The 14,000-nt window shown below is 48.0% G+C and overlaps 1 long non-coding RNA gene across 8 annotated transcripts in view; it reads left to right on the top strand.

Annotated features, from left to right (window-relative positions):
• LOC104149725 (uncharacterized) overlaps nt 1-14,000 on the top strand; it is a 43,438-nt gene that overhangs the window by 8,913 nt on the left and 20,525 nt on the right. For 7 of the 8 annotated variants that reach the window (XR_011134726.1, XR_011134729.1, XR_011134728.1 and 4 more), the window contains one exon: nt 6,155-6,301. This is a non-coding gene — a long non-coding RNA (uncharacterized lncRNA). Of the gene's footprint in view, nt 1-6,154; nt 6,302-8,163; nt 8,307-14,000 lie in introns of all 8 variants that reach the window. The other variant, XR_011134731.1, reaches the window with a different exon arrangement.

Raw genomic sequence — 14,000 nt, 5'->3', positions numbered from 1 at the left:
CCTGTTTGTTTTCAACTCTAACACTGCTTAGGCAAAAGTAACGTTTTAGGGAAACGGTCGTATTTACCAGCAGGGACGGCCTCCCATCCAGGCCCGAAACCTCCGGTGAGGCCTGCCACCGAAACAAAACTCGGCTGTTGCTTAAGCTCTTCCTAGGTGAAAGAGAGCGAGTGCTTTGAATCTGAACCAAACCTTCCAGCTTCTGGGTCCTGTCAGAAGATGGGAGAAGGAAGGGCAAAGAAAACATTGGCAGTGGCAGCAGCTTCACTTTTCTCAAGTCCCTTTTAAAATTTGCTGCTCCCTGGCCGCCGGAGCCAGGGCGAGCCGGGCCGGCAGGCGTGTTTTCCCTGGCAGGTGCGTGGGGCTGGGACGCGCGGCAGCTGGCGGAGCCGTGCCGGGAAGGCCAGGAGCCGCTCGGAGCCGGCTGGCCCCCGCGCCGTCCCAGCGCCGCGGGAAGCGGAGGCGCGCGCCGTCGCTCCGCTGCCCCTGCGGGGTCTGCGCCGGCCCGGAGCGACCTCTCCAGCCTCGGGCCTCGGGCTCGTCTGAACCAGAAGGAATCGCCTCGTTTCTGCCGGGTTTCCGGCATCGCTGCGGAGCTGCTGGTGCCTCGGCGAGGCGCCCGGTGCCACCCCTCGCCGGGGTGCTCCTGACCTGCCACCGCCATCACCCGCGGGGCGCTGAGATCCGCTGCCCCTGCACAGGGCAGAAATAGGAAGTCAGGTTCACCTCCCAAACCCTTTCCAAGGGCATCTTTGATTAGGCCCTCGTTACTGAATGCGTGCTACCAGTCTAGCGAGGAGCTGTGACTTTCCGCCTTGCTCTGCCGTGGCTTGCGGGATGTGCTGCCAAGGCAGCCCCCAAATGTCCTGAAATCAGTGTCGGTCTGAAGCAGGTGAACCCTTAAAAACCCTGGAAAAAATAAGGAACTAAAATATTTCTCTTTGAGGATGCATAAATATTCAAATGTTAAACTAAAAGGGCTCTTGTCTCACCCTACGAGCCATTTGAGAGCATTGCTCATTCAGTCACAGAAGTATTTTAATACTTTAAAAAAACTGCCACAAAACATCTGCAGTCTGCAAAGAGCTCTTCTGAAAAGCATCTTGTAGGCGCTCCGTGATGCATCCCCGAAGGATTTATTACTCCAGTTGGCTGGCTCTCAGCAAATCCCCGTGCCTTCGTGTAGATGGCACTCTGCAGCCTTGCGCGGGTTTCTGTGAAGAGCGCAAGTTTTGGCAGTCGCAGCTTGGATCTTTAGTTTTAATTTTATCAAACTCTGGTTACATGAATGGGCAGGAGAGGAAAAGGCGGGGCGGGGGGGCGCGAAAAGTGGGACATCAGTGCAATTTGCAAGGGTTTGTGAGCTCCACAAACTTAGAGGAAAATACTGTTTTCTGCTGGAGCAGGTGCTCGCACCTCAGTGTTCGTTTGGCAAACGTGCTGCACGTGTTGGAAAGCTGCGGCGTAGGCAGATCCCCGGTTGGCTCCCTAGAGAGCCAGGTCCATCGCTCATGTACCTGCTTCTCCTCCTTGCGGGCTGTGCTATTTCTCAGCCTTTCTGTTGCTGAATATTTGGACCGTCCAAGCGCTTTCACTGTTTCTGTCCCCCAGGTCACTGCATGTCATGCATTCAAGCCTGTAAAGGCTTGCAGTCAAATAAAGGGACAGAAAACAGGCAGAAGAGGGTGCTTAGTATTTGGATACTGATATGCTGCTGAAAATAGAGTTCTCCCAGGACACTACCTTCTTACTTTTAAAGGCAAATTTGTTGCTTTCTCCAAATTTATTTTTCTGGCTATTCTAAGGCAGCAAGAGAAATGAGCAGAGGCGTCAAATACAAAATAGGGATCTGATAAAGGCAATATAGGGGAGGATGAAAAAGAGGCATACTGGAGGCATGCTGAAATGACCAGGGGAAAATATAATGAGCTAGAAGTACAAAGGGTGAGGCAGGAGCTGATAATAGCAACGCACTTTTTAAAAATCACCAGTGGGGGTGAGTACCACCAGTGCCACCTCTGATCATCTACGTTAGCGGCGTTTGATCTCAGGCGATGAGTGAATCCATCCTCAATCTCTGGCCAAGCAGGCACCCGGGGAAGCGCAGGGTGCACATGCCCCATGTGTCTGGTTCCACGTACGCCTTGCTATAACGCTAGGGAATTTACTGGCCTAAATAGCATGGGAGGTGAATATCTCGGGTAACTCTCTGGTGGTCTCCTTTCTTCAGCACGTGCTGGCGAGTAAAGGTTTTTGCTTATCCATATGGTCCCTGCCTGCCAAGCACGCTGTGTGGCTGACGTGTGGTTAAGCACTGAAATGAGCTAAATCTGGCACAACTCTGTCAGTGGAGACTCTTTTTAACTGAAGACATCAGTGCTGGAAATGACATCTGGGGATACTTAGCCGAGACATTTCAGTCCATGCATTTTCAGTGCCTGCTCTGAACAAGCTCTCTCAGAGTATTAGTTACTCATTAGCTTTTGCAGGACCCTTGGAGAAGAGGTTGGGCTGCCGGGGCCCCTGCTTCTCAGATGGTGCTCTGGCTCTGATGCCTCGTCTCAGACCTTCCTGGGAACATCATCTTGTGCGGCCTCAGGGATGTCCCTTAGGGCGGTGATGCCTCCATCTGCATGGAGTTCCCTCCTTCTCGCTACTCAAAGGATGTTTTGCATACTGGGAGAGCATCTTCGGGTGATGTTTTCCTGGTTGGTACTGATCAGCGGCTGGACCTAGCTCAGTGCATGAGGCTGGAGGCTTTTTTAGATTCGTATGATGTATTTCAGGCTATTTTGCAAAAAGGAGCAGATATTGTTGAGATGTTTCCAGTGGGCAGGTCCTCGCAGGGTGCCAATTATCACAGCATCAGTGGGTTTCTCAGTTCAGTGACCATTTTCACCAGTTTGTGATTTTGCCCCTGCATTGCTATATGCAACTGGTGACAGCGTGAACATGATTCACCCTCTCCTCCTCCAACTTCTACCATTTTCTTTCCTTTTTTCTTTTTTTTCCCCTCTTACTCAGTTCTGACAGGTTGTCTGTGTGTCTGGATGCATTTCCTGGAGTTCTCTTTAACTTCTATGCATCTAGAGAGGGCAACATCATGTGTCCAACTGCTTCATGCAAATCTGCACTGGGTTAGCTTGCAAAAAGCACATGCTGTGTTTGTTGCTTTGCAGTCACCCCACGGTCGTCCCCTGTTCAGGGCTAAGAGCAGCTCTGGGACACAGCTGTGTAGAGCTATTACCCCGTCCTCCTTCAACTTGCCGCCCTCAAGGTCTGTTACTGCTAAAACAAGAAAGATGATCGAGCATTGTGCAAGTTGGAAGACTTGAGGAAAAAAAAAAACCCCTCCAAATTACATAATGATTAATTCATTTATTTAAATTTGACCTACTTTTCCTACTACTTTTCCTGTATTGATATAGGATGTGACAAAAGGAAACCTGCAAATAGAGATTCATGCAGCCAGCCTGGTAGCTGTCCTCCCATGCTGGGTCCTCCTGTCCTAGTCTGTTAATCTCTGCTGGAAAGCGTTGCCTTACAGGATGGATTTGTACCACTCAGATCCTCAACTGCATCACTTAGTGCTCCTAAAATTGTTAGATACTCTGAAAAATCACAGTTCATGGTGGTTAACATGAAGGCAGTGTGCTTTCCCCAGAGCTGCTCCACGCTCGTTAGGGAGGTTTCTAAATGCATCATCTTTGGTCCCTTGCTACGCTCCATCTCCACAGTGGCCCGAGGGTGGTTTGCAGGGCGAGGATGCTGGTGGTGAGCAATGGGGATGCCACGGTGAGGCAGGCGGGAGGCATGACGGGGCACGCCACTGGCTTGTCCACACCGGACGTGAGCGACCCGAAGGAAACGTTGTGCTCAAGGCTGAGCAAATGGAGGCACGTGAGTCAGAGGTGATTTCCGCACGCTTCCATGGGACAGCAGAAGTAGTTTCCAGTGGTGAGAAGAGGGATTTGAGGATATGGCCCGTGTGTGAGCAAGGCAGGTGTGAAGGCTCTAGATGCAGTTCCTGGTGTTACAAACCAGGGCAGACCCAGACCTGCTCTGCTCCCGCCAGCAGGAACGGTCTCAAAGTCCTTCTGCTACTTCGGCAGTACCCTGGCTGTGCCGGGGGAGCCCTCGGGCTGCTGGCTGCTACAGCGGAAACCCTGCTGGGGACCGTCAGCAAGGTTAATACTTCCAGCATTTTCTGGTGAGATTCTGTTTGTGGTGTTTACCAGAAGTTGCTTAAATGCAGAAGTTATTCTATTAAAAGATTAAGGTGCCATTAATCATGCCTCTTATCTCCTCCCCACTTTTTTTCTGGTAGGCTGGCTTTGTATTACTCATGGGATCTTTTTGATTTTTCTCCATTCAGAAGAATAAGTTTATTCACATGTTCTCTTCTGTTGTGTCATTCTCAGGCAAGAAGCATCCTTGAGAAAATTTCAGGCAACTGCATCAAATTGTTTAGCATTTCAAATGCAGCTGTACTTTTCCCTCTAGGTGGGAACCCTTTAGGTTTCTTGTGAGTGATGTATTTAATCCATGGTTAGCCTTCGATGTGCGAGAGGTTCCTAGCTGGTTTAGTTTCATCCTACATGGACTTGTGCACAAAATAAAGCATTTGAGACGTAGTGAATTTCCTTGAAAATTCGCACTGTGAAGCTAAGCAGAGCTGAGGCCTGCTTCTGGCAGCTGGGTCATGCCGTGGCCCTTCCCGAGGCGCTCGCGGCAGCGATGTGTTCCTCGCAGCACAAGTTGGTGGAAGGACCTCAACGAGCAGCTCCAAATTTGTCAAGGAAAAAGTAGGAACTAGAATAAAAACAATGCAAAAATTTGTTTTTAGTTGCCTCAGTTATTGTGGCTCTCTGCAACACGGTCCATGGATGTGGCAAAAAGGTCCTGAGTGCTTGAAAGTAAAAGGTCCTGGGTGAACCTCAAATTATAGCCAAAGCACTGCATTTAGCTTTGCTGCTCACGTTGGTGCCTCTGGTTCTTTCACTGAGGCGATCCTCCCGTGCCGAGCAACCTGGAAATAAAGCTCTGCTCATCTCTTTCATTCATCGCTATTTAACGTTTGATTTAATAGCTGTAGATGTGCTATTGTGTTGTTCAGTCTATTTATCCCTTGAAAGGCATAATTTTTAAAGCTGAAAATGACTATTTTTAAAGAGAGGCCCAATCTTTAGGCATTTTAAGTGTGTAATATTTCTTTCAGTGAACATTGAGTTTTCCTGTATCTTTTAATTCAATACAGGTGCCTGTCCAACGTTTGTGCAAACTTTAAAAAAAAAAAAAAGTAAGAATGAGATAATAAAAATACCATACTGGTGTAACATGGTTAACATTGTCTTCAAAATTTCTGGGTGCTGCATGACTTTGTACAGTGCACCTTTGGGCTTTACAGTCTGCTTGATGGGGGATGACGGTGTAAATCCATCTGTAGTACTCAGAAGCTCACTGAAGGCAAAGCCCCCCTCTTGCAAACGTATATTGTATAGCACCAATATATATTAAAAATATATATTGTCCAGTCACTCAGTATCCGTGCAAGCAGCTGTCTGGTGAGCGTTTGGCATTACCAGCAAAGGCAGAAAATCAGGGACCTGCTTCTGACCTCCCTCATCCACGAGTACAGTGATTTCTCTGGGGATTTAGAAACCATTTGCCATGGGGAGTTTTCTAAATTTCTTCTGCTTCCTCAGAAATCAGCTTATAACTTGCTCCCCAGTTCTTTATTTAATTCTGTCCATGTGACCTTTATTTGCCTCGTTTGTGCAAGGAGGGACCCAGAGAGATACCTGGTACTATTGCATGCAAAACACTTCTTAATTTATGTGCTAATTAACCTGACTGCACAACTTGATTGTTAGGAACTTAAGTCTCCTGGCAGGTTTGTCTTTGGGGATAATGATCCTTACACTTCATTTTAAATAGAGCAAGGAGTGCAGGGGTTTGAGTGCTGGGGGAAGCAGCCGGGTTTGCAGGGTGAGAGCGCTGTGTACCCTGTGGAGGTTCCAGAAGCTTTAGAAATATCTGCTTTTAGGCTTCTGTTTTAATGGAAGTTTTATTTTAGGAAGTTTTATTTTAGGAAGTTTTACTTAACATCATCCTAAAGTTTATTTCTTTATTTCTTTTTTTTTTTTTTTCATAGGAAATCAGAGTCTTTTAGAGAAGCTTTCCTGAAGAGGTCACCCTGATGTTACCTGGAGAGATAGCAACAACGGCCTGTTCTCACGGCAGACTTCCAGCACCCGGAGCTAATTCCCCATGCTGCTTCAGGCTCCTTTCCTGACCCAAGGCAAGTTACCGAAATCGCTGTGTGCTCTTGGCAAAGCTGGTGTAGACATCTAAACTTGTGTGATCTGAGTGCCTAAGTCCCTCCAATACCTGATCTGTGTTCCCACCTCTGCTGTAGTTACCCATCTGTGAAATGAGTGTAAATGCAGCATTTGTCTGAGGTGCCATGAGGATAAATCTGGGGAAGGTGGTGAGATGCCCATACACATATTGTAAATGCCCTTTGCGCTGTCATCTTTCTCTCAGCTGGACCAGTCAATCCCTGGAGAGATGCCATCAGATGATTAATGTGTGAGCGTACTTTGTTATTAAGGGGCTTTTCCAGTGATGCAAAGTTTGTGGCATTTGGGTTGCAAGCAGGAGGTTTAATCCAGGCTGGTGCCGAGGTGCGATGCTTCAGCCCCAGTTCGGAGTCCCATGAAATTCGAGGTCCGTGCATCCTTCCCCTCCACCTCTCGCTTCTCTCCCAGCAGCAGCAGCCTGCAATCTGGCTATGCCAGCGCAGTTGTGCATTGGTCGTTCTGTGAACTGACTGAGATTAAAAAACCTGCAAAAAAGGATGATTTTTCAGAGGGCGGGCCAGTTCAGGAATGATGCTGAGCATGGGAGGAGAGGTCAATGGGAATAGCTATCGTGAAAGCCCGTCCTTTGGATCTCAGCTGAGTTTGTGGGGTTCAGCAGGTGGGGGAGAGGGAGTTTTTTCCCATCTCAATATTGTAACATACATGAAGCGCCAACGTGCCACTCATTTTCTTTGGCTTGAATGTTTCAACAGAGCCAGCTGTCTGATAGCATCCACCCTCATCACCCCCTTCGTTGTAGTAAGGCTCTGTTGGCAATACATAGTGCATTAAAGATTTTGTGTTGTATTTTTTAGCATTCTTAGTAATTTCCACAAAGCAAAACTATTAGGAAGACCACGTCCATGCAGAGGTGCAATGTGCTCTAGGCGACCCTGCTCAACCATTGCGATTCTGATTCTGGAAGAAGGGCGTGCTATGAGGCAGAGAGGATACCAAATCTGGAATAAGACTTAAAGTTCATAAGGAAACAGAAGGGGCAGTGTGGTCTAATGTATTTAAAATTGGCCCAGCAAAATCATTGGTTAAAGCACTTAATGAAATCAGTGCAGCAAATGCCTGGTTCCTGAAATCACTACTCCCCAGCTGGGAAGATGGCAGAAAGTTCAGAAGGTTTTTTTCTAATTCCACATGCTGTGCGCATGGCTTTATATTTTATGTGGTGGGAAATTTGCCTAGTAGAAAAAATCAAATCAGAAATTAGCTTTGTAGGCAGCATGAGCACAGCGTAGCCCTGACTTATGAGCATTCTTGTACGTGGAGCATTTGGGCTGGCCCCGACACCACCGTTAGGATATTTGGACTCTCATGCAGAGCATAGGCTTGAGTTAGGCTTGTTGGTCTGTTTGCTCCTTGGTTTCCTCACTTGGGATGAAGGAAGTATTTAGTGTTTTGAGATGTGTGCATAAGCATTAGGGCTGTTATTGTTAACATTGACTGCAACCTAGGGCTAGTGCATTTTTTGTTTTTGTTCTTTTTTCTAGCACACCAATTCTATCCTCCTTAGCACTGTAGCTGTCACTTCTTTGAGGAATATTTCTCCAGTTTGAAACTTTTTCCCATCTCGTTCCCAAGAGGTGCTATCAGATGTTCAGTGGCACAAGGGCTTTCAGCATCATGGTATCTGCTCAAAGTACATTTCCTCACAAAGTCCTGCTCTTTGGCATGTGCAGGACCAAGCTGGCTAATATGAATCTGGAAATCTGTAATCTATGCTAGAAATGCATCATGTGGGCTTTAACTGCAAAATTCAGCCCCTCCATTTCATCATCCTTCATTTCAGACACCCAAAGGAAGCCGTGTCTCCAGGTTAGCCTCTGTCAAGCTCTGGATGGTGCCAATGGCAGGAACCTACCTATAAAGTCGTTATTCAGCCATCTACAACAAAACTCTTTCTCTGCATGCAGAAGCCAGTTCAGTTCGGATGTGAGTTTTAAGCACCTTTGTTAGGTAATTATTGTAACAGCCCAGCATAGCGATTAAACTAAATCAAAATGATAAAGCATTTTATTCCAGAGTGAGAGCATCCACACAAGAATAACTGTTTCAGAATGATTTATGGTGTAGACAAACTCTAAAAAGCTATTTTAACCAGAAAAATGAAGGAGGTATAGAGCTTTGGGTGACAAGCAAAGCTCCTGAAAACAGATGAATCAGAGATCACAATTGCCTCTTTAAGAGCTATGGAAATCATAGCCCTGTTCTAGCAATGGCACATCATGATCCCATTTATACCCACATACACTACATATATATGTATGTATATATGTATATATATATGTGTATATATGTGTATATATATATGTTTATGTTTATACACACACACACACATATATATGTACACATATAAAATATATATATAAAAATTCCAAGTTACTAGCGTGGGCTTCAATTTACAGGAATTCTTACTTGTAATTTTTGATAAAGAAATAATGTGATAGAAAGGAATGTAGTTTATCAAAGAAAGATTTCTGAATTTCTGACAAGAACCAGAAGCTAATGGAATTTGAGATGGTAGATATGTTCTTTACTGTGATTTGAGAGGGCAGGATATGGGGGAACTTTATTGAAAATGAGTTCTGCTCTCCCTCAAATTGTTTTAAACCTAATCTATTTTCAGCCTTGTCTCTTATTTTATGGATACACACGGATTTTTATGTGAACACTGAATGTTTTAGGTCATTCATCATAACCAGTAGTTTTGCCTGGAAAAAAATCTCATGGCACAAGCCTCCATTGAGAGTAACAGTACATTCTTTCGAAGTGCCGGCCTTTATTTCTTGTTATTCAAATCTTTCTATCAAATTCCAAACTTGAATTCAAGACTGCTGTTTTGTCATTCCCCTTTGCAACCTTGTCTCATTACTCTGGAGGTTTGTCTCATTTTTCTTCTTCCTTTTTATTAGACTGCTGGTAGAGTCCCACCAGCTGATGAATGCATTGGTTCTGATTTAAGTACTAGTGTGAGTTTGGAAAGCCCAACAGACGTGCTAGCGGAGAAGGTAGTTCATTTGTGCATAATTAGACATTGTGGCTTGACGAGTCCTTCTGTGCTCCACCAAGGGGACTTGCTGAGGAAGGGAAGAGGTATTTTTGCTTTCAGCCAGGCCTCTGTTAGGGTCTGCACGCTCTGCCGGCTGTGTGGTGGAGAGGCTGCTGTGGGTGTGAAAGTCCTGGCGATTGGGGAGGCCTTGTCAAATTGGTTTGCTTCTACATTTTGACCTTTTGATTTCTCTAAAGAAATTTTAGTGATCTGGTAGGGCTTTTTTCACTACAGAATTGGGAAGATTCTGCAATTTTTTTGGACTCTACTTGTCATGCAGCTAGTATTTGGTGACTTTGCGCAGTGGGTCCCAGCTGAAGGCCACTGCCCCACATGTGATTCGTTGCATGCATTCATCCTCTTTCTGGGGAAGAGGTTGGTTAAAAACATCCATACTTCCCCTTTCTAAGGAAATAAAAACCAGACCCAACATAAATCATCCTCTCTTTGTGGAAAATGGGTCAGATCCTCAGTCTGTGCAAACCAGTGGGCTCCATGAGTGCTTGCTGATGGCAGCAGAGATCTGATTCATGGGTTCTGGCTTGGATATGACCTTGACTAACGGTATTTGGGTGGAGGATAGTGCCGTTGTGTATGGTTCTGCCACAGTACCATTGCCCTCCTCTGACCAGCCTGGTGCTTGCAGGAGTTGCCCCTGATGTATTTGTTGGAAGAACAAGCTATCTTGCCTTTTTTTTTTTTTTTTTAAAAGAAAGTACCTATTGATCCACCTCAGTGCTTACAAAGCCATGGTGTTACGCTCAGAATCATGTTTACAGGCAAAGAGGAAAGACCCCTTTATATATAGAAAGCCAAGGAACAGATGAAGTGTTACGTCTCATTCAAGAATCATTATTGGTCTAGATGTAATTAATACAGACAGAAAAAGAATACGCTTATGCAGAAAAAGTTTCAATAATAATAATGATGATGATGATAGAGTTGTCATACACACTTAATTTCTTCATCTTAGTTGAAGCAGGGACTCGGGCTTGTTGGGGTGAGCAGCTGCGGGGGCACCAGGAGGGTGGGAGAGGAGCGTGGTGCTGCGGCACCCAACCGCCTCCAGCCACAGGAGCCTTCCTGGGTGAGGGAGCCAGCGTGCTCCAGTCTTTTCGCAGCAAAGCACCCAGGTTCCTGCGACGTGCAGCAAAGTTTTTCGCATCCTGGGATTGTGCTTCCGGTGCCTGCTCGCCTCTGCCTTGCAGTACTCGCCTCATTTGCTGCTTCCGCAGCGTATCGGCTTCGGCGAGGCGCGGAGCCCTGCGCTATCAGCGCTGAGTCCTCCTGGAGGTAATTGCAGACCTTGGCTGAGTTACCCCCCTCATCTCCCAGGAAACTGCAGAGACCGAGCTTTGAAAGCCGCTTACTATAAGGCAAGCTTTCTACAGCTAAGATAGCTTTAGAGGCTTGTCTGAATCCTTCTTAATTTTTCAAGGCTGTCCTTGAAATATGGTCACCAGACCCATTCACAGCATTTAGTAATGGTATCTTGGATACTGGGTACAGAAATAACTCCATTTCCCTGCATTTGCTCGTTAATCTCCTGTTTGTGTATCCCTGGATTGCTCTTACCCCCCCAGGAGCAGCCTCCTGCGAGGGGTTTATCTGTGACTGGTTCTGGACAAAACTTCCTGTTTCTTTTACTTAATTGCTGATGCCCAAATACTGTCTTCCATGCTTTTGGAGCAACCTGTATACTTTGTCCTTAGATAGGTGATGTGCCATCTACAGCTATTCAAAGCATTTTCTCAAATAAACCAATACTGCCAAGCTTTCCAGACCCGTTCCCATCATTAATGTGTTTCTGGCATCAAATATTGCCATGCACACATTGTATCAGTAATAGTGGTGTATATTTTCCAGATAGTTGCATGATGTACTGCATAGGATTGGATCAAGGAGAGACCTCAGCAACTATTATCATGCAACACCTAGCAGTTAACTAGTTTTCAAATAATCTGACTACCTTTATTTTATATTTTCATTTCATTTTTAAATTGAGAAGTAACTATCTAATGCTTATGGAAGCCTTGGTTTATATTGTTGTCAAAGTTGTGAGCCAATCAAAAAACCTATCTGGCTTCTCTGACAGTTTAATTTCCCTCATGCAATGATGATGCTGTGCACTAATGCTGCTACCAGTATATAGCTAGAGCTACCAGTATGCTATATACTGATTTTGTGCCACGTTGCTCTTAACCAGGTTTTTGCCCAGCATGCATTCAGACCAACTAGCCTGCAGTTGCCACATATCCCATTTATTTATTTAGGAATTGGCTGCAGACGACCAAAGCTTGGGCACTGCCGGCGGCGGGTGCGACTGGGGCGCTGCACGCGCCGAGGCCGGGGGCAGCTGGCGGTGCCGGCAGCCGGAGCTCTGGCAAACCCCTCGCTTCTCCCCAAAACAGATCCAGCTCGTAAAGGAGGCGATTCCGCAAGCGGTCTGTTTTGGGTTTGCTTAAGCACCTAAAGAGAGTTATCGCTTCTCTCTTCCTGCACATAGGAGAGAGAGAAGTGGCCTGATTTGCGTTTCTGTTCCAGTCCTAACTAGCAGCTCCGCAGCTTCCCCAGCGACAGCACAAACAACATCGGCTTTTACCCTTCCCCGGGGAGCGGTTCCTGGCTGCAGCGGGGGCACTGAAGCTGAGTGGCAGCGTTCGGAGCAGTTTTTCAGCCCCCGAGGGGACGGATTCAAGCAACCCGTGCCTAAAACTGAAAAGCCACCTTGTGCAGAGATGGCAAACACCGTTCACGGGCTTGGCTGGCTGTGGCCCGCCACCGGCACCCGCAGCAAAGCACCGGCTGCGTCTGCTGTGCTGCTCCAGGCTGCCGAGGGTGGTGACACCCAGGACATCAGAGACTTCCACTTATTGGCATTTGCACCCAGATAAGGGGCGTAAAAGCAGCGGCGAAGCCCCTTGCACCTTCCCCATAAGCACAGGAACAACAAAAGGCAGCAACTGCGTGGCCTTTGAGCATGGGTGCAAACGCAGTGAATACCCAGCTTTGGCTCTGCGGCCCGTGTTGCTGCTGCTGCTATGTCTACAGCTGATTGCGTTAAAAAGAGGGGGCTTGGTGCAGCTTTTTGGGGTTTGCAGAGCAGTATCCTGGCCTTGCCAGAGGAATTGGGCTTGGGCTGGCTCTGGCAGGGCTGTGCTTCTGTGTTACTGGTGGTTTGCTTAGACGTTTTTCCTTATGCATAGTGGGATTTTGTGCAGCCTCGCAAATCTCTGAGGATGCTCCGCATGCAGGTTGTTCAGTATTGCCTGCAAATTGCTGCGTGCAGCCCAGGATTATCCCTGGGAGTATCTTACTGCCAAATTCCCCAGTGGAAGAGGCACGCTCCCCATTCTGCTGAAGCCCATCAGATCAGTCAAAAACCAAAACGGGAAGAATTAAGACAGGAACGACAGGCGAAATGGAGACGGTTGTTTTTAGAGTTGTGCAGCTGCTGCAGAGCTCTGCGTATGTGCCGGAGCCCTGCAATGCACAGCATAGGCTGAGGCATCTCGGTTTAGGAGGATGACTGCAAACAAGCTGAAAGGCTGTATCCTCTTGTGCTCTTGTTTTATCCCAGCATATCATGGGGTTTTGTTCAGGGTTTTGCATGGCCTCCCGGGCAAAGGTGTATTGCAGAGAGGGTGGGGAGTTCCGTTTTGCAATAACGAGGTCTATACAAATAATAGTGGTTCGGTTGCTTCCTGTAAAGCTTCCTGCCTGCGAACACTCAAAAGCCTTTTACAGCCATTAATTTCCTATTAGTTGGGGCAGAGAAGCACCTCATGGCGTCGCCCAGAGCGCTGCAACGGCGCGTGCTTTGCGCTGGCCAGCCACGGGGTCAAAGCCGTGCCTGTGAACCACGGGCCTCCAGTGACTGCCCGTGCTCTGCACCCGGAGGGAGCAGTTAAAATCACGGCTGTTCTAGTTGCTGGCTTTTTTGTCTTTCTGCGACTCTGAGCTTTTAAAACAAATGCCCAGTAGTACGAGACCCGCTGTAACCTTGTGAGAGCGGGGCGTTTCCGCCGCAGGAGCGAGGCAGATGAAGGCCGGGAGGAAGGGAAGGATGGTCCCCGCGCGGAGCGGGGGGAGCCCGGCTGCCCACGGGGCCAGGCCAGCCGAGGCGGCCGCAGCCGTGAGCATCGCCGCGGCTGAGATGGGTCTGCTGGGACGGCGCTGCAGAAGGGGTCTTGTTGTCAGCGTTTGCGTTGGACCAACGTGGATTCCCTCCCAAGAAAGGAGGGCTGGGTTTTGCAGCAGCGGCTGTCGCTTCGCTGGGCCGACGTGGCCGGCCTCCTCCTTCCCGGAGCGTTGGAGCGAGCGTCGTAGAGCCGAGCGCGCCGCGCGCGCGGCCGGAGACAACCTCTGTCCCCTGCTGCTCTGTATAATATCGATTTCTCCTTGTTCAAATATATGGATTTAAAGTCAGGCCGCGAAGCGGCAGGCCAGTTGGGCGTACGCCAGTCGGTTTCTGCTGCGCGCGGGCGGGCGGGCGGGCGACGGTGTGGAGGCCCCGCCGCCCTCGGCGTCGCCCCCCGCTCCTCCGCCGGCCCCGCGTCCTGCCCGCTCCCTTCGCT

This window comes from Struthio camelus, chromosome 15 (genome assembly GCF_040807025.1).
Source record: "Struthio camelus isolate bStrCam1 chromosome 15, bStrCam1.hap1, whole genome shotgun sequence".
NCBI lineage: Eukaryota > Metazoa > Chordata > Aves > Struthioniformes > Struthionidae > Struthio > Struthio camelus.
The sequence above is the reverse complement of the archived record's forward strand: the minus strand, read 5'-3'. Positions and strand labels throughout refer to the sequence as shown.